This window comes from Balaenoptera borealis (genome assembly GCF_965194805.1).
Source record: "Balaenoptera borealis genome assembly, chromosome: 7".
In the NCBI taxonomy this organism is placed as follows: Eukaryota; Metazoa; Chordata; class Mammalia; order Artiodactyla; family Balaenopteridae; genus Balaenoptera; species Balaenoptera borealis.
In genome coordinates this window covers 126,120,396-126,143,270 of record NC_138864.1, presented here as the reverse complement: position 1 = coordinate 126,143,270, position 22,875 = coordinate 126,120,396, and the positions used below count along the sequence as shown (strand labels likewise).

The following is a 22,875-nucleotide window of genomic DNA, read 5'->3' as shown; positions in this document are numbered from 1 at the left end:
GTGGTTTGTACTAGATAATCTTCTTTTTTCAATTGAAGTAGAGTTGATTTACAATGTTATGTTAGTTTCAGGTGTACAGCAAAGTGATTCAGTTATATATACATATATATCTTTTTTTTTCCAGATTCTTTTCCCTTATAGGTTATTACAAAGTATTGAGTATCGTTCCCTAGATAATCTTTATAGAATAAAAATCGTGGTAATTAATATTTTAATGCTTGCTGTGTGCATAAAATACGCTAGCATTTTACTATGAGAAGCATATAAGGTAATAAACGTAACCTTGTTAGGATTGCCAGATTAAATACAGGACACCCAGTTAAATATCGGATTAGCAACAAATAAATGATTAGTTTAATTATGCCCTGTGCAATATTTGGAGTATTCATAGCTTATCTGAAGTACAAACTTAACAGGGCATCCTGTATTTTTATCTATTAAATCTAGCAACCTGAAAAGGTCTTAGACCCATTTCACAGATGAGGAGACCAGGTAGTAAAGTGGAGGAGTTGGTACTTGAAGACACAGAGTCCCCCTCTGAAGCCCAGACTCTTAGCTGCTGGCTCACCCCGCTGGGATGATATTACTAGTTGAGGCTTAGTCACACCACCACGGGACAGGAGACATTAGGAAGCAGATGAAAACAGGAACATCGTTACCTGCTTGAAGGCATTGGCACGGAGGTTTACTTTGTTCATGACTTTGTTCATCAGCCTTTCCTTGTTTGTAACAGGTCAACCTCACTGCCCGGCTTTCTCACAACAATGATCAGGACGGAACCCGATGGAGGAAACTTTTTCTGTCTAAGTTGGGGCCTGGGTATCACTCCACCTCTCTTTAATCCTACATCTGCCATTTCAGAAATCGGGCCCTTCTTCTCCTGGATTTTGTTGCATGCTGAGTACAATATGAGCCTCTTAGTTGGGGGAATTTTTACTTAAGATCTTGGAATGCACAGTTTTCCCTTGAATTGACTTCCTCTAGGAGATGCGTGTCTTCTGTTGTATAAAGGCAACACCAGGATTCTGACTTGTCTTTGTGATCCCGTATCCGACATCCTTTCCTACTCACATTCAGTGTCCCATCCCTCACCCGAAAAGGAACCCAAACTGCACCCTCACTTTCCAAAATCATTGCCCGTAGGACCTCTTCCTCCTCTTCTCTCTCCTCTACACCTTGCTTCTCCCCTGGGTTCCAGCAGAGACCTCGCCCCGATGCTCAGGTCTCCCATTCCTTCCTGCTAAAATTAAGAGGTCTGGGACTCATGGTCTGGATGCAGGAAGGTTCCAACCCTTTTCAGAAAAGTTTCTCCCTTCTGTGACCTTGCTCTGGCTGTTCCCTGGGCTAGAATGCCCTCTCCACTTCTTCATTTGTTAGAGGAGGCTCTGAGAGAATGTGGATGTTTTTAGGGATAGTCTTTCTGGTCATCTCAACAAGCCATTCTCCAACCATCCCCAAGTCTGGAAGAATATCATCCATCAGTCTTGGAGTAAGAGCCCAGGGTCTTGACAACATGGAGGCCTGATTTGACTTCACTTCCACCTCCAACAAATGTATTCTTGCCTTAGCCCTTGTGTGGGGGGCTTCGCACATTTATGAATGTGCTTTGTAAACTCTGAAACACCCTTAAATCTAAGTTCTGTTCACTGGATCTCCATCTTACTTAGCCAAGGCAGCCATTGCCAGGCCCCTGCAGTACATCTCAGGGTCACTGAAAGCCAGGTTTGGTTGGAACTTAGTCGTCAGGTCAGGACCTGGGACACCACCCTGCCACCTGCCAACAGGTGGATAAGAGAACCGCCTCTCACCTCGCTCATGTCCCAACAGCACTGAGGAATTTTACCTACGTTATCACTTAATAATGAAAGAAAAACTCCCTGAGAGAAAATCTCCTGCCTCCAGAATTACTCAGCAAAGATTGGGACCCACTTTTCTAGACAGGATACAAACTATCACTTGTGAAGTTAATTGGGACAACATCTGTGGACAGTGGACTTTAGAAGTGGCCTATATCATTGTCAAAAAGAAATCCTCAGCCCTTCAAATTAATTATTCACCTATTTGTAATGGAAAGCACCTGCTTTCCATTACATACTAAGTGAGCAGGAAGCAGAGGTTTACCACAGTGGATTAAGGTTAATGGTGGGAAAAAGGCAAAACCTGTGTCCAGATTTATCACTGAGGGAGGAAGGGAGACCAGAACAGCCACAAGCCCAGTAGTGATGGCATTACAGGTACATCACAGAGAAGGGGACCCTGGGGGAAGGCAAAAATTATGAGGAAATCCAGTCAGAGGAGGGGTGTCCCAGCTGGGGAGTGGAGAAGGGTTGTTTAAATAAATTCCAACAGGCAAATCAATGGTCCATGTCAGGAACCTGGGACTGGATTTGGGGCTCAGAGAAAATGTGGAACCCCAGTCTTGGAGTCATAAAGACATCCCTGACCACGTGAAACCAGAAGGTGGAAACCTACTGAAATGAAATTAACACTGACTTGACACCCAATAGCTATTTTTAAAAGACTGAGCCCCCAAATAATGATTTCACCAGATACAGAAAGTGTGTTTTCCTATCATTCTGCAAAGGAGTTTTCCGTTTCATCAGAGGACTGTTCTTCAAAGTGAATCACGTTCATTTTCTCTTCCAAGTTCATGTGTGTAAGAACGCATGCAAGTCATGGCTGTTGATACTTGGACTTCATTAAAAGCAGTAATACTTTTCAAATAGTTGAAGGACAACAGTTTTTTTATTATTGTCACCAGGTGCTTCTAAAAGGAAACCAGCATCATGAATTGTAATCGTAGCTCCACTTTTCTCCTCCAATTCTGGAATCAAAGAAAAACTTTTGGGAGTTCATCCTGTCAAAGTTGAAATGGCTGACGCTATTCTGAATGCCGTTCCAAATTCAATTTAAAGGTAAACGTTAAACATAAAATTATTTGGTTTTGAGGTGGTAATATAAATTTTGGTAGAGCAGAGTCACATTGTAAAGGCAATTTTACTAAATTAAGAAAACTGTGAAAGCTTCTATTTTTTTTTTTAAAGTATTTGTTTATTTATTTATTTATGGCTGTGTTGGGTCTTCGTTTCTGTGCGAGGGCTTTCTCTAGTTGTGGCAAGCGGGCGCCACTCTTCATCGCGGTGCGCGGGCCTCTCACTATCGCGGCCTCTCTTGTTGCGGAGCACAGGCTCCAGACGCGCAGGCTCAGTAGCTGTGGCTCACGGGCCTAGTTGCTCTACGGCATGTGGGATCTTCCCAGACCAGGGCTCGAACCCGGGTCCCCTGAATTGGTAGGCAGATTCTCAACCACTGCGCCACCAGGGAAGCCCGACAGCTTCTACTTTAACTGGTAAAATATTGCAACTTATTTGGGTGTATGGCCAGTACGGGGGGCAGGGTATAGGGGAGAGAGAGGAGTGGGGAAAGAATAACTGAACTACAGTATTTTTTGAGAAAAATCTGACTTTGGATATAATAAAAATACTTTAGCACGGCAACGCGCGCTTTCTCTTTTTGAAGCTGCCATCAGTCAGATGGCAGAAATGTGTGAGCCTTTGAAGTACTTCAATATAAACAACCTAAGCAATGGTATTAAACTCGTTTTTCTAGTACATTTTAGTACTAAATGAATCCACTAAGTTTTGACTGCATGTTTTTCAAACTCAGGTGGAATCCTTTTTATTCAAAAAATGTCAATACCTGATATGACAAGAGTAACTTTAGATTTTACACCTTTTAGTGAATTGTAATTATTGAAAACAAAACATTCAGGAAGGAGGCACTGAAACGCACCCTTTCAAAAGCAAGGAGGCTGATAAATTAAATGAAAAAATCCCAAATAGTCTGAAAAAAACATTTTTTTTTTTTAAAGCAGGTCACAGGAGAAGCTTTTTTTTTTTTTTTTTTTAATTTTTGGCTGTGTTGGGTCTTCGTTTCTGTGCGAGGGCTTTCTCTAGTTGTGGCAAGCGGGGGCCACTCTTCATCGCGGTGCGCGGGCCTCTCACTATCGCGGCCTCTCTTGTTGCGGAGCATGGGCTCCAGACGCGCAGGCTCAGTAGCTGTGGCTCACGGGCTGAAAATTTTCATTGGAAATTTCATAATTGCATTTTGGAATATCTCAACCTTTTCAATTGATAAATTACATTCTGTAGTGGAATAGAATAAAATGGAGAAGGTCAATGATTTTTAGCATCCAAATTTGACAATATTCTAAACAATTCTGTATGGGTTGGTCCTGTACACATTATTTTTGAGAAAATCTAATATAAATAGAGGCAATAAAAAGCACCTGTGAACATATTTGATATTTTTGCTGATTTAAAAAATAAAAGAAATAGGACTGAGAATATCCTCCACTTAGCAGAATATGTTCTGTGATCACTAGGGCCTCAGGGAAGAAGAATTAGCATCCATGTTCCAAGCATAATTATTCTGCCTATGTTCATTTTTAATATTTATTAAAACAATATAAAGAGTTTTATTCCATTTCAATGTATATTGATATATCATTTTAAATTTTGAAAATAATTTTAGTTTTAAAAATGGTTTTACATTTTAGCTAATTTATATATCTACCTATATTTACCTATATAGTAAAGGCAACTTGTCAGACACTGAACGTAAATTCCAGGATCACCCTATGTATAGGCCTTTCTACTGTGTCTGAGATAAAGTTTAACATCCAGGCTTCTCAGAGGAGAAAGCATGTACTCCTTGCGTTTACCCCTGACAGCAGGAATTCTAGAGCACAGGGAAATGGCAGAGAGCATGCAGAGACAGAGCAGATAGTCACGGCCACCCTGGATGAAGGATCTGACATTTAGTATCTACAGCCCTGGTTTCTGGCAATAAATTCATTGCTCGGGTCTACAACCAATTGAGAGAGGAAAATCCTTGAAGAAACACCCTGCAGAGCGGCCCTGTGTGTTTTCTTGAGGAGGAGGGACCGTCCAATCAGCACTGTTGCTGGAGAGTTCCAAAAAGGCTCCTCCTTCTCCCAAGTTCTTGAGAATCTCCAGGCCTGTCCAGTTCCTTGTGGTCTAGAGTGAGGGGAGGAATAAGTCATCTTGTATAAAAGTCATAGCTTTGTTCTCCGCTCAGAGCCATATGTTGGGAACAATAACTAATATCTTACAATTCAAAGGCCATTCAGGTTAAATTAAGCTGCTCAGCCTCAAATACATGAAAATTAAACTGTTTGAGTTGGATGTGCTGGAACACTTAAGTGGGCGATGATCAATAATGATACTCCCAGGCCGATTGATTAGACAGCTTGGTGATGAATTCTGTAAGTTACTCATTCTTGTAATCTACCAAGAAGCAATTTTATTCAAACCGAGTCAGTAAAATCAGTAAATAAATTAACAAGGAGAAGTCGATTAAGGCATTCCCTTAGACATCTTCGGCATGTGTGTGAAGGTCCCATCACATGGAAAAGACTATTTTAATCTGAAAAGTGGAGAGTGCATTACTTTTAAGTCCTGCAGATCCCCCTGCAGCCCACTGGGTCTCTACCTGACTTTAATTTTACGCACTGGAATGACAGCTGTTCCTGCAGCGTGCATGGTGTTGAAAACACAAGACTCTTATATTAATGAACCCCGATGAATGTGCTGCAGGCACTTGCTAGAGAATTCAAATCTGAGTAGATGGAAATCCATGCCTGCCAAGGCTCGCTTGAGACATCTGATATCTGAGAAAGGCCATCTAATGCCCAAGTTCACTAACAGTCTAATAGGGTTTTTTATGTCCTTTTGCTACAGGAAGCCAGAATGTTAGATTGCAACGAACACAGACTATTATAACCTAGTCAAAGCAATTTCGCAGGCAACTAAGATAAATTCGTGGTGTGCCTTCTTCCATTTGAACAAGATGTATGCATGTTTTCAAAAACTGTATTTAAATGCATTGTCTATTCTCTTACCCAGGATTCTCTGACTCATCCCCATTTGAATTCAATAACGGGAAAAAGCTTGATAAATAAACCAGAATATTTGCCTTCAGAAAGTAGCAGAAATATAAATCAATGCCTTTCTCTTTTGCCTTGGTAACAAGGAAGCTAGGAAGAATAAAGTCAATTAACAGAAAGCAAAAAAGTTCTTACAGGACAATAAGAGAATTATTATAATTTTTAAATGTTTTGTATTCTACACTGTGCTTAATTTTTAAGATGTCTCAAAACTGTTTCAATACCAGATGGAGTATAAATTCTAGTGAAGATACAAGAAACAAACAGGATAATGGGCAAAATAAAAGTTTTGCAAGCTTGTTCTGGTTGTTATATTTTGGTATCAAAGGCTTGAGGGATTAGAGGAAATGTTTGCCTTCTCAAATCTTTTCTGGTCCAATTTTCTTCAATGGATATATTTATCTATGTATCTATCTGAAATAAAGATAGGCTTTTGGAATTGAATATTAATTCTTCAAGATATATTTCAAACATTATGTCCTCCACAAAAAATTCCAAATTCATCCTACAGTGATTCTTCTGGCTTGGGGCGCTGTGCGGTAGATTTTGTGTATATTTCAAATTATGTCACTTAACTTTAATCTCTATTTTATTCTCTATATACTATTTGAGAGTAGAAATTATATCCTGTTTTTCTTTTTTAATTGTATATATGTAAGGGGTACACCTGTATCCATTGTGAAAGAATTAACACAATCAAGCTAATTCACACATCCATCACCTCACACAGTTACCTCTGTGTGTGTGTGAGAACACCTAGGATCTACTCTCTTAGCATATTTCAAGAATAAAGTACAGTATTTTTACCTATAGTCTCCATGCTATACATTAGATCCCCAGAAGTATTCATCTTGCGTAACTGCAACTTTGTACCCCTTGACTAACATCTCCCTCATCAACCCCTCCCGCAGCCCCTGGCAACCACCACTCTAATCTCTGCTTCTATGACTTTGACTATTTTAGATTCCACCACATCTAAGTGAGATGATTCAGCATTTGTCTTTCTGTGTCTGGCTTATTTCGCTTAGTATAATGTCCTCTAGGTCCATCTATCTTATTGCAAATGGCAGGATTTCCTTCTTTTTAAGGCTGGATAATATTCTATTGTGTGGATATACCACATTTTCCTTATCCATTCATCCATTGATGGACATTTAGGTTGTTTTCATATCTTGGCTATTGTGATAATGCTGAATAAACACAGGAATGCAGATAAGTCTTTGAGATCCTGATTTCGTTTCCTTTGGATAAATACCTAGAAGTGGGATTGCTGAATCATACGGTAGTTCTATTTTTAATATTTTGAGAAATCTCCATATTGGTAATGGCCTTACCAATTTGCATTCCCACCAACCATGGACCACTTCTCAACAATGTATCACTTCCTGCTACATCCTTGCCAACACTTACCTTTTGTTTTTTTAAATAATAACAATCCTAACAGGTGTAAGGTGATATCTGTTGTGGTTTGATTTGCATTTCCCTGATGATTTATATCTTATGCTTCTGCTCTGCCATCTCCTAAAGGACCTAGTGAAGACTGGATAGGGTAGCAGTAGATGCTTAGAAAGTCTTACTGTACACCAGTGATGGCAGTGCAACATTTCCTCTAGTAAGAACTGTCTATTCGGCTTAGCCCAAGTCAGACTTAGAGGTTTAAAACTCTCTAAACCACACCATGTGGTTTTCTGGATGTATCCTGGGTTGACCAGTTATACATAAGCAGACCTAGATGTGAAGAGTCAGATTGTGCTTATGAATTGGCACATGGAACTATTCACTTCCTGTGCCCAGGACTGAGACTTACCTTGGCACTGGGGTACCAGGAGACAATGAAATATGGAGAAGAGAAGACCCCCAAAGCCCAGGTGACCCCCAATGCCCGATTTCTCTCTGCTCCCTCTTGTCAGAAGCCAAAGTAGGAAGGGGGGAGTTTGGAAGGACAAACAGATGAAGCAGCAGCGACCGGGAAGGGGGGCAGGAAGAAGCTTCCTCACCGGTGCAGAGCCATCTGTCTTGGAACCAGAGAGGGGTGCCCCACTGGGAGCTCTGGAGTCTTGGAACCTCGGCAACAGGATCCTGGGCAAACGGACGGCCACATCCAGGCTCAGGCCAAGGACAGCACCAGCTGCACCTATTTTTAGGTTGGGAATAAAATAACTGAAGCATGAAGGGCTGGCCCTCCTTAGAGTTCCACTGAAGGACCCCCTACTTGATACCTCAGGGGGTTTGCAATGGAGATAAGCAAGTGTCTGATTAATCTGATGGAAAACCAGGTGTTTCCTCTTTTAAAAAAAAAATTGTCCCTTGAAAGAGAGCCCCGTGTAGGCACCTTGGTCCCACCTCTGGGGACTGGCATGGTGCCGAAGGCGTCACATAGGAGATCAAGAGACACAACTTCACCTCTCTCAGCCTCAGTTTCCCCAGCTGCAAGGAGAAAAACATTGTCCCTGGGTTACTTTCCTACTGTTGCATAACTAATCCCCACGCAGTGAGCAGCTCAGAACAAAACCCGTTTATTAGCTCACAGCTCGGCAGGTCGAGTCGAGGCTGGCCATGGTCAAGTTCTCTGCTCATCCTCATCTGGAGCTTAAATGGTTGGGACACAACTCAACTGCTGGTGGTTACAGCCCTGAGGTCCCATTTCTTTGCTAGGGGTCAATGGGGGCTGCTCCAGCCCCTAAAGGCCACATGCGCTCTCTGCCACATGGTCCCTCCACCTTCAAATCCAGCAAAGGAGACCTTCTCACACATCCAATACCCTTCATGCTTTGAACCTCTTTCTCCAGGAAGAGAAAAGTCTCACCTTTTTTTAAGGGCTCACTTGATTAGGTCACCTTGATAATCTCCCTACTTTAAGGTCAACTAATTTGGGATCTTAATTACATCTGCAAAATCCCTTCAGAACAGCACCCAGATTAGCATTTCAATAAGTAGGAAAAAGTGCGTGTACACCAGGGGCTGAGAACTTGGGAACAATATCAGACTTTTGCCCAGCACAGTTCCTCATGGGTCCAGTGGTCTATGGTTCCACGAAAAAATAAAAATAGAATTTTCATCAATTGAGAAGCAGAGATGAAGTAGATCTTGTCAAAGAAAAATTAATCAGTCAATCTATGAAAGAAATGGAAAATTTTATTCTATCCAAATTTGAGGATTATAACCCAGGAAGAGCATCTCAGAAAGCTCTGAGAACTGTTCCGCCCGTTAGAAGTCAAGACATAGTTTATATAAATTTTATGAGACAGAGGGCTGTACATCAAATGACGTATTATTGACGATTTACATAATCCAGATCTAAGCGCCATAGAGGTGGATCATGCAGCCTCTTACAAGATCAAGGAGGAATGTTATCTTTAAGGAGTTGTCTTATTGATGCTGGGAGAATGTTGGCTCTTCATGGTTGAGCAGCTGTTTCTGCCCGTGGGGGAGGTTTGGTCCATGCATAATGCAGATACACAATGCACCGTAGGGAGAGAGGAGGCCAAAGGGCAGAGAAGACTTTTTATGTTTAAATTTTTCTTCTCTTGCCATAAAATATGAATTTTATTTCACAGTTTCCATTGAAGGTTTAAAACTCAACCTCAGGCTGGCAGGAAGGGAAAGAAAGAAGGAAAGAAGGGATAGGAAATGTGAGGTCTACTATGAATCATGTAGTTTTCATATGATGACTTAATATTTCTCAGTGTATATTATGGGAAACACCTTTCCACTGGTTGTTAATAGATATGGCACAAAAGGGTAGCTATAGTCAGGTAAGTTTGAGAAATGGAAAAATTTTTTTAAACTTAATAGGAATAGGACTAAACACATGAGATGTTCTGAGAATTCCTGCAAGGATTTACATCACATATTCAACCTTCACAAGGGGAAATCAACATCGCACTAAGGATGGGATTCTAAAATAGACCATTGTTTATGTTTTAATATTTATGAAACCATGTCATATTAAACCTGATAGATGCAGTATAAGCTGCATTATGTGAAAGTTGATATACGCATCCTATAATGTGACTTCACTTATACCCAAAGGCTGCTGTATAATTGATGGTACGGAGGACAATCAATGGAGTCAGAGCAGACAGGGAGGGCACAGTGAGGGGGCCCAGACAAGAGCCATCCCAGGAGCTGCCCCCACCCCCGGCTAAGGTGCAAAGGGAGGAGATGGTCACAGTGAGCCCCCCTTCCCCAGGTGTGCAGCTCTTCAAAAGCTGGCATCTCAGTGAGAGGCTCAGTCCCTGAGCTGGGTTCCTGGACAGAGGGGCTGTCTGGCGGGACCGGAATCCTTGTGGGAGGAACGGCACTGTCATAGACACTGCCTGAAACAGAGGCGGGGGGTGGTCCCCAGCACGAGTCTCCCAGTGGCTGAATCAGGCCAGAGATCACTTGACAAAAAAGCCTGGGGAGTCAGGTTTTCAGAGCACAGGATCCAACAGAGGAGGGCAGGAAAGGACAGGAAGAGCAGACAGGAAATGCCTGGAACAGCAGACGGGAAGTGCCTGGAACAGCAGACAGGAAGTGCCTGGAACAGCAGATGGGAAGTGCCTGGAACAGCAGATGGGAATTGCCTCGAACGGCAGATGGGAAGTGCCTGGAACAGCAGACAGGAAGTGCCTGGAACAGCAGATGGGAATTGCCTCGAACGGCAGATGGGAAGTGCCTGGAATGGCAGACGGGAAGTGCCTGGAACGGCAGACGGGAAGTGCCTGGAACAGCAGACGGGAAGTGCCTGGAACAGCAGACGGGAAGTGCCTGGAACAGCAGATGGGAATTGCCTCGAACGGCAGATGGGAAGTGCCTGGAATGGCAGACGGGAAGTGCCTGGAACAGCAGACGGGAAATGCCTGGAACAGCAGATGGGAAGTGCCTGGAACAGCAAACAGGAAGTGCCTGGAACAGCAAACTGGAAGTGCCTGGAACAGCAAACTGGAAATGCCTGGAATGGCTAGGTTAGGTAGAAGGGGGGAGCTCTCTCTGGACATTCCCTCTTAGATTTTTGTCTTGTGAGGAAGGTGGGAGGGTCAGTGGGGTGGAGGGGAAAGGCTGCCCTTTCTTTATCCCGTTAGCTGCAGTGTGGCTCCCCTCCTAGGGCCCATGGCAGGTAAGCCCAGCAGATGAGCAGTAGTGTCTAAAAAGACAAAAGGCAAAGGGAGTTTGAGGTCAAAGCTGTAGAAAAACCTCCATCAGACACCCCGATAGAGACAAGGAACAGCCAGGCTTAGGTGAGCACGAAAGCCAGCAGCTGCCTTCTCTGTAAACACTGTTCAGTGCGCAAGTCAGGATCAACCTGGCGGCAGAAGGCCTGGGAGGTTCAGAACCATGAAACGGCCAGCCACTCAGGAGGAGGCATGGTGGCCACTAGGCATTCACACCGGGACCATCAGTTTTGGATCAGTGATGTAGAGGGAGGTTTCCAGGAACTGTGCGTGAAACCAAGGAGTCAGTGCAATAAAGAGCATGCAGGAGGGGCTGGAGGCATGTCAGGAAGAGCAGGGGACGGAGCAGCCTTGAATCCAGCAGGAGCCGAGCAGACGGTCCAGCCCAATCCCGAGCCACGGGCTCCAAGGAGACCTGGGGAGCAGGTACGGAGACTAACACCTGGGAACCAGGAGCACAGCTGGGGCACAAGTTGAGAATCCAGTGTTAGGACCCTGGAGAGGAGACCCCGGCAGGACCAGAGGTCTGACTCAAAGTTCAGCTGAGGAACAAACGCCAGGGGTAAGGACCCTTGTGACACTCTGCTCCAGGCCGTGGTAAGGATGGATCCTGGAGGTCAAGTTTCACATGCACCCAAGGGGTAAGAGTCAATTGCATATTACTGCCAGGTTAGAGGGAGCAGAGATTAGGGACCTGGAAACGTGTACAAGGCTCTGGGACCCTCAGCAAGAGGCTGTACATCTTGGTCTCATCTGTAAGATAAAGCTGCTGGAGATCATGGGCTGGTTGAAAAGCCTGGTTTCTAAGATGAGTTCAGTGCTGAGACACGCACTGCTTTGTAGCCGTGTGGCCATCTGGAATTAGATGTATTACGCGTGGCCAGTATTGTTTGTCAGGAACCAGAGTCGTCAAGTCCCGTCACATTTCTCATACTGTCCTTCCATTATTCCAGTCCGGGCTTCAAAAGGTCCCTTCTGTTGAGTGAAGCTGGCCTCTGCCCCCTGCTTCACCAAAAACACCATCTACGTGAAGATCTTCTCATAAATGTAAATAAGGAAATAAGCAGTAGGTATTTTCCTATACCTAATTCATTTGCACAATCATTGAATGAAAAACACACAATATTTAACTATTAAACTTTCACAGGATGCAGTAACTATGCATTTCTGATGCAAAAAAAATACATTTTCATGATTTAAATAACATTTTTTATGGTAGTAGCTTGAAGCACTTGGAGCGATACCTGATAGATAATACTCAATTTTTTATTATTTTTTTTCATAAATTCAATTGAAAAATTAATAAGAAGGAACCTTTGACTGTATAATGGAGTTTAATTTGGAGATTATTTCTTAATTCTACTGTACTGAAACAAAGTTATAAGTGGTTCATATCAAAAGATTACCTTTTCAGGTTTTAAGATTAGTACATTTAAACTTTATAATAATCTGCTGGAATATTCTCTGCTTTTCAGAGGAGGGAAGCAATGGCAACTCACATAGATGAACTTGCTTTGGGAACCTCTGGCTTCTTAAACAGCATATATTTCCTCATTTGACTCACATAAAACCCCTGTCAAGACTACTATATATAAAATCGATAACTAATAAGGACCTCCTGTCTAGCACAGGGAACTCAACTCAATCCTCTGTAATGACCTATATGGGAAAAGAATCTAAAAAAGAGTGGATATGTGTATGTGTATAACTGATTCACTCTGCTGTACAGCAGAAACTAACACAACACTGTAAATCAACTCTACTCCGATAAAAATTAATTTTAAAAAATAGCGTTTTTTACTTCACTTACTTGGAAGTCAGTAAGAACAGATTCCTAGTTGTACGCCCCATCCCCACGTCACCGAGGTCCACCCTCTTCAAAAATGAGGAAACTGAATACACAACAGATCTGTTGGATGCCTCCTGCCGGGTCCTGTTACGGGGTAAGGCTCGGGAGCGGTGTCGGTGGAGGTCATCACACGTTACTCCTGCTTTTGGCCCCTGTAGAGGGCTGCCCCTCTCGGCCTGAGACTGAGCCATCTTCAGGGTCACTAGCTGGTCCTCAGGAGGAAGGACTCAGTGCCAACCTAAGCACATCCCCCCGGCCCACCACAACCGACGGCCACCTTTCCTCGCATCCGATGCTGAAGGCACCAAAGAATCCACAGCAAACACATTCTGACTCCAAGTAACTGCCAGCGGGCCCAAGACCTGGACCAAGAAAATACAGCATGGTTGGACTTGGGACAATGTCATGTAAATGAGGCCTTCACGTCCCTAAGGCTTCCTGGAAGCCTGGAGGACGCCCACTGGTGCCTTTCAGCAGCTCCTCTGCCCACCGAGGTCAGTGGCCCATCGCTCGCCACTAAAGCTGATCAGTTTGTCCCAGAAATGTCGATTTCCTCTCGGATAGCCAGGGAGGCAAGGGCAGTGGCGATTTTCAGAAATGAGTATTTTTGTTACCCTTTGATATGCATTATCAAAAATTGGCTAGCATCACCTGAAAGCCCATGGCTATGATGAGCCGAGGGCAGGAACGGGAGTGTCTGCGGGACAAAGCGTAGTGGTTTTTACGGCGGGGGCCTCTGCCCCGGGAGCTCGTCCTTCCTCTCCCTTCTGGCACACCCTTCAGCACCACTGCCAGCGAACAGGCAGCACCGGACCCCAGAAGGAGCTCAACCACAGCTTCCTGTGTGCTTCTAGGTCTGTTCCTGGTGTCGGTGAAGCTGCTTCCAACTGACCGATGTTTAGATTAGTTGTTGAAATGCAGAGATGCGGCAGAGGAGGTGCGCCAGAAACAAGACGCTTGGAAACGGGCAGAATGTTGACAGGTGCAGGACAGACCCTCATAGAAATTGTCCTCTCCCTGGCCCCTCACAGTGCCTGGAAATACACCAGTTATATTTTTAAAGGTATGAATCGTTTCAGGCACACCAGGAATAATGGAACAAGCCTCCACCATGTACCTGCCCTGTAGCAGGCACTTCCACATACCTTAGCCCTTTGTTCATGCAGCCTTCACAGTGATGCTGAGAGGAGAAAATAAGAGACATGTGACATGTGACACCTGTCAGCGCAGGTGTGGGCTGGCAGGGCTGCTCAGGACAAACCTGGGAGTGAAGCTTGTCTCAAGATCACAGCTGTTCACCCTGCTGCTTTGTAACCTGGATGGCACAGTGGGATCCCGTACCCTCTACTGACCCGAGTAAAAACGCAAAATCTCCATGGGATGCAAAGGCCTTTTCCATGCACAACATGCAGAAGCAAAACATTTGCTAGCAAGAAACAATCTCCTCCAACAGAGGGAGGAGAAGTGCATTTGAGGCCACATCTAATATAAATCAAAGGATTATAGAGCAAGAAGCACGTGTCATATTCTCAGCAAGCACATGTCTGCAGTTTCTTTTGAGTTTGGAGGGATGGATAGGCATGAAACCATGATTCCAGCTGATTAAAAGGCATTGAGTTGTACTGGAGAGGTCCCATATCTCAGATGTCACCATTTGTCTTTCTGAAGGAAGAATGTGAACCCTAAAGCTTAGACTGGTCATAAACAGCACATATGAGCAATGCACCAAATAACTCAACCCTTGTTCTTTGAGGGCTTTCTGCGTGCTGGGTATTGCTTAAGTACCACAAGGAATTCAAGATGAAATCTAAGGTGCACATGGTCCCAGGTGAGACAATAGAGGACAGCAAATGGTCACAGTGGATGAAAACAGAATGCACAACCGTGTACTGGTTAAAGGACTTTGTGAAAACGCAGAGAATTAAAACTAAGATAATCAAATAATTTAGAATAGAGGAATTTTAAAAGATATAGCATGCGATGACTAAAAACTGAGCGAATAAATAAAAGAGAAAGATTTGATTAATTGGACTCCATCAAAATTAAAAACTTCTTTTTTATGGGGAGGGGGAAGGGTAAGATGTGACAAAGTGAGACAGTGGCATGGACATATATACAGTACCAAATGTAAAATAGATAGCTAGTGGGAAGCAACCGCATAGCACAGGGAGATCAGCTCTCTGCTTTGTGACCACCTAGAGGGGTGGGATAGGGAGGGTGGGAGGGAGGGAGATGCAAGAGGGAAGAGATATGGGAACATATGTATATGTATAACTGATTCACTTTGTTATAAAGCAGAAACTAACACACCATTGTAAAGCAATTATACTCCAATACAGATGTTTAAAAAATAATAAAAATAAAAAAATAAAGAAAAATTTTTTTTAAAAAAACTTCTTTTTTATCTTTTTTAAAAATTTATTTTAATGAAATATAGTTGATTTACAATGTGTTAATTTCTACTGTACAGCAAAGTGATTCAGTTATACCTATATATACATTCTTTTTCATATTCTTTTCCATTATGGTTTATCACAGGATATTGAATATAGTTCCATGTGCTATATTGTAGGACCTTGTTGTTTATCCATTCTATATATAATAGTTTGCATCTGCTCATCTCAAACTCCCAATCCATCCCTCCCCCCAAAACTCCAGTTCTTCAAAAGGCATCATTAAAATAAACAAAAAGACAAGCCTCGACTGGGACAAAATGTTTTCAAATCCTATATCTTAGAAAAGTATACTTATAATACAAGCCAGCAATTTCACTACCAGCTGTATCTCCAAGAGAAATAAAAATATATATCCACACAAAACCTTGGCCATGAATGTTTATAGCAGCAGTATTTATAATAGCCTAAAACTGGAAAGAGCCCAAATGTCCAAACAGGTGAATAGATAAACAAACAGGTGAATAGATAAACAAAATGTAGTATATATCTATATCTGTAGTAGTATCTCTCTATCACGCGATAGTACTCAGCCATTCAAAGTAATAAACTGTTGATACCCTGCAACCTGGATGGATCATCAAATAATCATGCTTATTTATTTTTGGTTTTACTTATGTATTATTTTTGAAAAATAATCATGCTGAGTGAATTTAGATAAAACTAATACACTGTAGGCTTCCATTTATATAAAATTCTAGATTATACAAACCAATGCTCATTGACAGAAATGAGGCCAGGGATTTTGTGTTGATGGGCGGGGATGGGTGGGGAGACAAAGGGGCACGCTGGTGCTTTCATGGGTGTGTGCATGTCAAAACTCACCAAATTATAAACCTTAAACATTCACAGTTTATTATATGCCAATTTTACTTCAATGAAACTGTTTAAAATATTTGTAAAAATGAACAGAGGAAGAAAAATTACACACTACAAAAATTGAACACAAAAAAGGCAGTAAAGAAAGAACAGAAGAACAAAAATACATGAGACCTGGAGAAAACAAATAGCGAAATGAGTGAAACCCAAGCACTTCAATAATTACATTATACGTGAATGTTCTATACATTCTAATTAAAAGACAGATTTTCAAACTTCATTAAAAAAAAGCAAATCCAATTATATGTTGTCAACAGGTGAAACAGTTCAGATTCCAGGACACAAATAGCTTGAGCATGAAAGGATGAAAAAAGATGTTCTATGCAAACAGTGACTGTGAAAGAGCTAGAAAGACAGTATCACTATCATAGAAAATAGATTCAGAGACAAGAAATATTGCTAGAGTTCAAAGAGGGACAGTTCATAATAAAAAGTGTCAATACACAAGAAGACATAAAAATTATTAATGTGTAGACAACTAACAGCAAAGTCCCACCTCTAATATTAATCACAGGAAAATAGAGTAAAAGCGCGCGTAACCTTTGCCCTCTGCTTTTCCCCATCTTTAGAGGTGAGCGTAAGGTAAGTCCCCTGCGGTCGAGTTTGCAGAAGTCGTGGCTGAGGCATCAGGCCCGCCAGTGCAGACAGGGAAGCGCAGTGAGTGTGAGCCAGCAGCACGCGGGGCAGGGACAGATGTGGCTGTAAAGAGGGAAGCAGACGGGGCTTGGCCGGGGCGGGGGTTGGGGGGGACCAGGAACTGGGCTGAGAAGACGGGTAGCGAGGAGGATAGAGAAAAGGGCTCTGACTGCAGCTTCACGGGCCAGGTTCCAACACTGACCTTACGCTCATGTGGGAGATGAGATGGAGTTATCCCCACACCACAGATGGGAAGACCGAGGCCGTCAGAGGAGAAGCACTCCTCCCAGAGGCGATTTTGTGACTCAGCTGGACTCCCAAGCTGGTGTCCGCTCCACCGGTCACACCAGGCTCCGTGTGGGTGGCCCCTCCTACCATCTCTTGGGTGACTCCAAGCTCGGGCGGTCCCTGGGACCAGCTTCTCATGCAGTTTGAGATACAGGAAATGCCTCTTGCCACCGGCATCTGTTTTTGAAGGGTCAAGTTTGCGGGTTCTGCCTGGGAAGAGCCCACCATGCAGAGCTCAGTGAGGAAATTGCCTGTCGGATATGGAAAGAGGGCTTTGAAGGGCAGGTGACATCTGGGAGATACAGAGGTTCATCTTTCCTTCACCCACCTGAGGTATCCGGCTCGAAATGACGTGACCTACAAGGACTAGCTGGGTGAGTGATGTCTCTGCCTCTGACACCAGCTGTGTGAGAAGCAAAAGAAATAAGGGTGACAGCAGAGAGCTCCAGGCACCACTGGGAGAGATAGCCCCCTTCCTTGCCCCAGTGGGTGCCCTTGACCTCATTAAAAAAAAGATAAGGCAGAAATCAGAGAGGGCACAGCCTCAGCCCTGGAGCCTGCTAAGATCAGAGGGAGTTCTGAACGCCCGCCCCCCACCCCCTTGGACACAGACTTCTAGGGAGGGGCCAGCGGCAGCATGCTCCGTTAAAAACCCATCAACCGCGGAAATTATTTTTAGCAAACTGATGACTTCATGGAGGGCTGGGAATACTACATAGAGGGCTGGAAAGGTGACAGGGAGAGTCAGGTTAAAGAGATGTCAGGAGCTGTAGCTGGAAAGCTGGGAAGCACGTGTACCGCAGCAGGGTCACACCCCAGCTGTGCAAATGTAGGCAAGGTATTTGACTCCTCAGTGCTTCAATTCCCAGTCTTATAATAACTGTGTTGCAAGGGTAAGAAGAATAGTGACACAATATGTAAAATGCTTAGTGTAGTGTCTGCTCCTGGAAGGCACCCAGTGAATGTCTGCCGATCATTATAAATTATAAATCAATGTACACACATTCAGTGCTTTCTTATTAGTCTACATAAAATTCCTGACCTACAGGTAGGATATGTCGCATTATGAGTCCTATATTAGAAACCTGTTTATGTCGTTGTTGTACCCAGAACACACTGCCTGACTTTCACAGTGAGGTGGTGGTGAATAGCACACATCCTGGAATCTACTAAGGTTTGAATCCTGGCTCTGCCTATCATGGGCTGTGGACCCCCAGCCAGTCATGAACCCCTCTTGGTTGCAGTGTCTTATCTGAGGATAAGAAACATATAGGGTTGCTGTAAAGATTAAATGAGCTACTACTATGATGTATCGCCCTTTGTTCCTGAAAAGCCTTTCTCATGGGAGTGTGCGCGCAGGGTGGGCATGGGGGTGGGGGCAGAAGACTGGAGGGAAGAGGTTTCCTTCTATTCCTCAGCATCTCTGGTCCTGTCATGAGGCAGATCGAGGGCCAGGTGAAGGCTGCACCTGGGCCCCCTGTATCTCAGTTATGACCGTGAGCAGGTTGATTTGGCTGTAAACAGAGTGTCAGGGGGCCTTCGATGCAAGGCTGTCTCTTTGATTTTGCAGTTGGTTTGACATCCCAAAGGCAGGGAGGCCTTGACAAGAGGATCCCAGGAGCAGCGTGCAGTTTGAGAATTTGGGAAGTGATGCGGTGTCAGTGCCCCCTCGTTACACCGCAAAGCCCCTCCCTGCCACTGCTGATGGTCATTGCACTGGCACGAGCACTGGGGCTTGCTTGCTGTTCTTGAGGCAATTCCTGAGCTCCAAGGGCAGAAAGCCAACCGCGGCAAGGAATTACGCTACTTGGGAACAGAAGGGAGGGATGTCGAGGTTTGATTGTTCTGAAACATTAGAAAATCTGCAAGATGACGTCTCCAGAGCATTTAATATTTAGCGCTAACCATCATGAGGGGTAAAAGGAGATGAGTTTCTGTCTGCAGGGCGCTTACACTCTGTAAGGAAGTCTCTTTCCTGCAGAGGGTGGGAGCTGAGGGTGCTGTGCTGGGCAAGCCAAACTCAGGGGCTTGTCTGCACCTGGACCTAATTAGATGGTGAGATCATGAGTCGAATCCCAGGACAGATGAGACTTTGGGAGATCCTGGGAGGAAGTGGGCCTGTGAGATGAATGCAAATAACTTGTGGCCAGAACATGGAAAATATGCTTTTAAAAAGAAGAACAAGTAACAACCGAAGAAAAATTATTTGAGGACTCAGTAATGATACTAACTGGTATAAATCAATGTCTTGAAACTACAATAGAAAAAAACAAAAACAAAAACAGAACACCCCTGGCATCTGGGATTAGGGCAGTAACTGACTGGGAAAGGGCTGAGGGAACTTACCGAGATGATGGTAATGTTTTATATCTCTTGATAGGGTTTACATTATATAGATGTATTCATTTGTCAAAACTCGACAGATGTACACAAAAGACTTGTGCATTTATCATGTGTAAGATTTGCTTCAAAAGAAAAAAATGTAAAAAAAGATTGAACTCTTGTTAATGATAAAAAAATAAATTAAAAAAAGAAGCGTATTCAAAAAGAAAAATCACCAAAACATGTCTGCACATTTTTGACCCTCCATAAAAAGGAGGGCTCCAATTCACCTCTCCTTGAAGACAAGCCATCTTTTTTTTTTTTTTAACATCTTTATTGGAGTATAATTGCTTTACAATGGTGTGTTAGTTTCTGCTTTATAACAAAGTGAATCAGTTATACATATACATATGTCCCCATCTCTCTTCCCTCTTGCATCTCCCTCCCTCCCACCCTCCCTATCCCACCCCTCTAGGTGGTCACAAAGCACCGAGCTGATCTCCCTGTGCTATGCGGCTGCTTCCCACTAGCTAGCTATTTTACGTTTGGTAGTATATATATGTCCATGCCACTCTCTCACTTTGTCCCAGCTTACCCTTCCCCCTCCCCATATCCTCAAGTCCATTCTCTAGTAGGTCTGCATCTTTATTCCCGCCTTGACCCTAGGTTCTTTATGACCTTTTTTTTTTTTTTTAGATTCCATATATATGTGTTAGCATATGGTATTTGTTTTTGTCTTTCTGACTTCCTTCACTCTGCATGACAGTCTCTAGGTCCATCCACCTCACTACAAATACCTCAGTTTCGTTCCTTTTTATGGCTGAGTAACATTCCATTGTATAAATGTGCCACATCTTCTTTATCCATTCATCCGATGATGGACACTTAGGTTGCTTCCATGTCCTGGCTATTGTAAATAGAGCTGCAATGAACATTTTGGTACATGACTCTTTTTGAATTATGGTTTTCTCAGGGTATATGCCCAGTAGTGGGATTGCTGGGTCGTATGGTAGTTCTATTTTTAGTTTTTTCAGGAACCTCCATACTGTTCTCCATAGTGGCTGTATCAATTTACATTCCCACCAGCAGTGCAAGAGGGTTCCCTTTTCTCCACACCCTCGCCAGCATTTATCATCTCACACCAGTCAGAATGGCCATCATCAAAAAATCTACAAACAATAAATGCTGAAGACAAGCCATCTTAATGGCTCATTGCTAATGAGTAGGATGTGGGCATATACCCACTCGGTAAATGTTGCGGAGGGAACGAGTTACAGGACAGAGTGAAAGTTTTTCCTGAATGAGGAAAGGAAGCCAGTGTGGCTCCTCTACTCAGAGACACGCCCCCTCCTCCCCCCAGGCCCCAGGGACAGTCAGCGTTGCCCTTCTCACCGCCCGCCCCCCACCTGGCATTCGGAGTGAGCCACAGGCCATCTGTCTCGGAGTCACACTCCTCCCAAATCAACCACCTGCCGGAGCAAATGAGCGCGATCCCTGAGAGCACGTGATGAAGGTCGTTAGGAGCTCCCTCCCCTGAAAGAGCTTCCAGTCCCGTCGGTGAGCCAAGAGCCTGTCAATAGCCGGAACCAATCTTGCTGGGTTCAGTGCTTAGGGAAGAAAGGCTTCTTGACGTGTGGCAGGGGCAGGGGGACGAAACCCAGATCTGGCATGGTAGAGCCTGTTGCTCCTGACCAAGTGTCCACACGATCCTCTTCGTTCCCAGACCCCTTCTTGTCTGAGGCAAATACAAGCACGTGTGTCTTCTCTAGGCTCACTCGCTCGCTCTCTCTCTCCTCCTCCCTTTCTCCCTCCCTCCATCTCTCTCTCTCCACTTGCCTGGAGGGAAAGAGTCTAAGATGGTGTAGCTGCATTATGAAAACAATTCAGATCCCAGAGTCACTGCCAAGGAGAGGACCCAGGTCTGTGAGAGGCACAAAGCAGAACGGTGCAGGGGAGCTCGCTCAGGGGACCCATGCAGGAGATCCGCTCAGCCCACATCAGACTGTGCTGTGAGTGAGAAACAGGGTCTTTACACATCCCAGGGTTGAGATGCTAGGCTTTATTTGCTACAACAGCTTAGCCTATTCTAGTCTATCTAATACACATGGGGTATTGTTATGGTGTGATTTCTTTCGTGTTAGGTTTCCTATTCATCTTCTGTGAAACTTACAGGATTTAAGCACTGTCAAGACATGTTAAGTAGTTCAACATGGAGTCACAGTGGCCAATGGGAACTTCCATACTAGTTGTTTTGAAATGTCCGCTGCAGGACTGCGAGAGTCTTCAAGTGATGAACTAAGACTACTGCTTTAGATGAGACGTTTGATGGGCCATGCATGTCACTAGAACAGGAGCAACAGATAGAGCCAAGATCCCTTCCCCTGGGGTAACCGTGACGCCTTAAAAAGAGATGCTAAGCGGAGTGACTTGAAGGTTCTTTGTGGGAGGACCCAACCCTTCGTTACCCCCTTTCCCTACATGACTGGCCTGTGTTGTGTTCTAAATGAGTGCAATATGTGATTCGTGATTCATGACTATTGACTACCAGTTCGTGTATCTCCAACCCCGTGATTCTTACCTGCCCTTACTGCTGGGCCCTGCAACAAACAGTTATTTCGGATGGAGAAAATAGCATGTGCCAAGAACTCTAGAGTAGGATACAGAGAAAACAAATGGGGGAAATTTAAGCCTCTCCTCTGAAGTCACCCAGAACAACTTTTGCCAACGCTAAATCTTCAATTACAAGCTGTAAATCATTTTTGCATGTTATTAGGCCCAGTGATTTTTCAGTCTGATGTGACATATTTCAGGCCTTTCCATCAAATGTCAAGAAATGAAATGTCAAATTCTGAGTTACTTTGCCTACTGGATAGCAGTGAAAGGGCATTGTTTGCAAAGCTTACCAGCCTGGAAAGAGCTTTGGCCAGAGAGTCAGGCTGTCAATTCTAATCCCAGCGCTGGCCAAGGCCACACACGCATAGCAGCTGGGCCATTACTGTGAACGAGAAGATTGGAAAAGATGATCTTAATGGTTTCCCCTAGTTTTGATGATTGTGTACTATTGTGATTCTAACAAGGTTTATACCTCCTGAAGTTTGTCACGCTGTGTTGCCCCAAGAAAGCTCAACAAACGAAACTGATTGAACACATCTGTAACCACGTGATCGCAACTCAGAAGAGGGTTTCCACAACCCTGATGGGGTGCAGGGGATGCTGGCTTTGGTCTTGTGAGGTCCTGGCAGGCATGCTGAACTCAGCCTTGGTGATAGATCTTCTGAGCGAGAAGAACCTTCCCCATTTGCTCATAAGAATGCTCTGGGTCAA

The 22,875-nt window shown here is 43.9% G+C and overlaps 1 long non-coding RNA gene across 1 annotated transcript in view; it reads left to right on the top strand.

Moving 5' to 3' along the window:
* The window catches only part of LOC309631997, a 306,837-nt gene that overhangs the window by 226,554 nt on the left and 57,408 nt on the right, over positions 1 to 22,875 (top strand). Inside the window, exon 3 of the long non-coding RNA XR_014246687.1 lies at positions 2,762 to 2,915. This is a non-coding gene — a long non-coding RNA (uncharacterized lncRNA). The remainder of the gene's footprint in view (positions 1 to 2,761; positions 2,916 to 22,875) is intronic.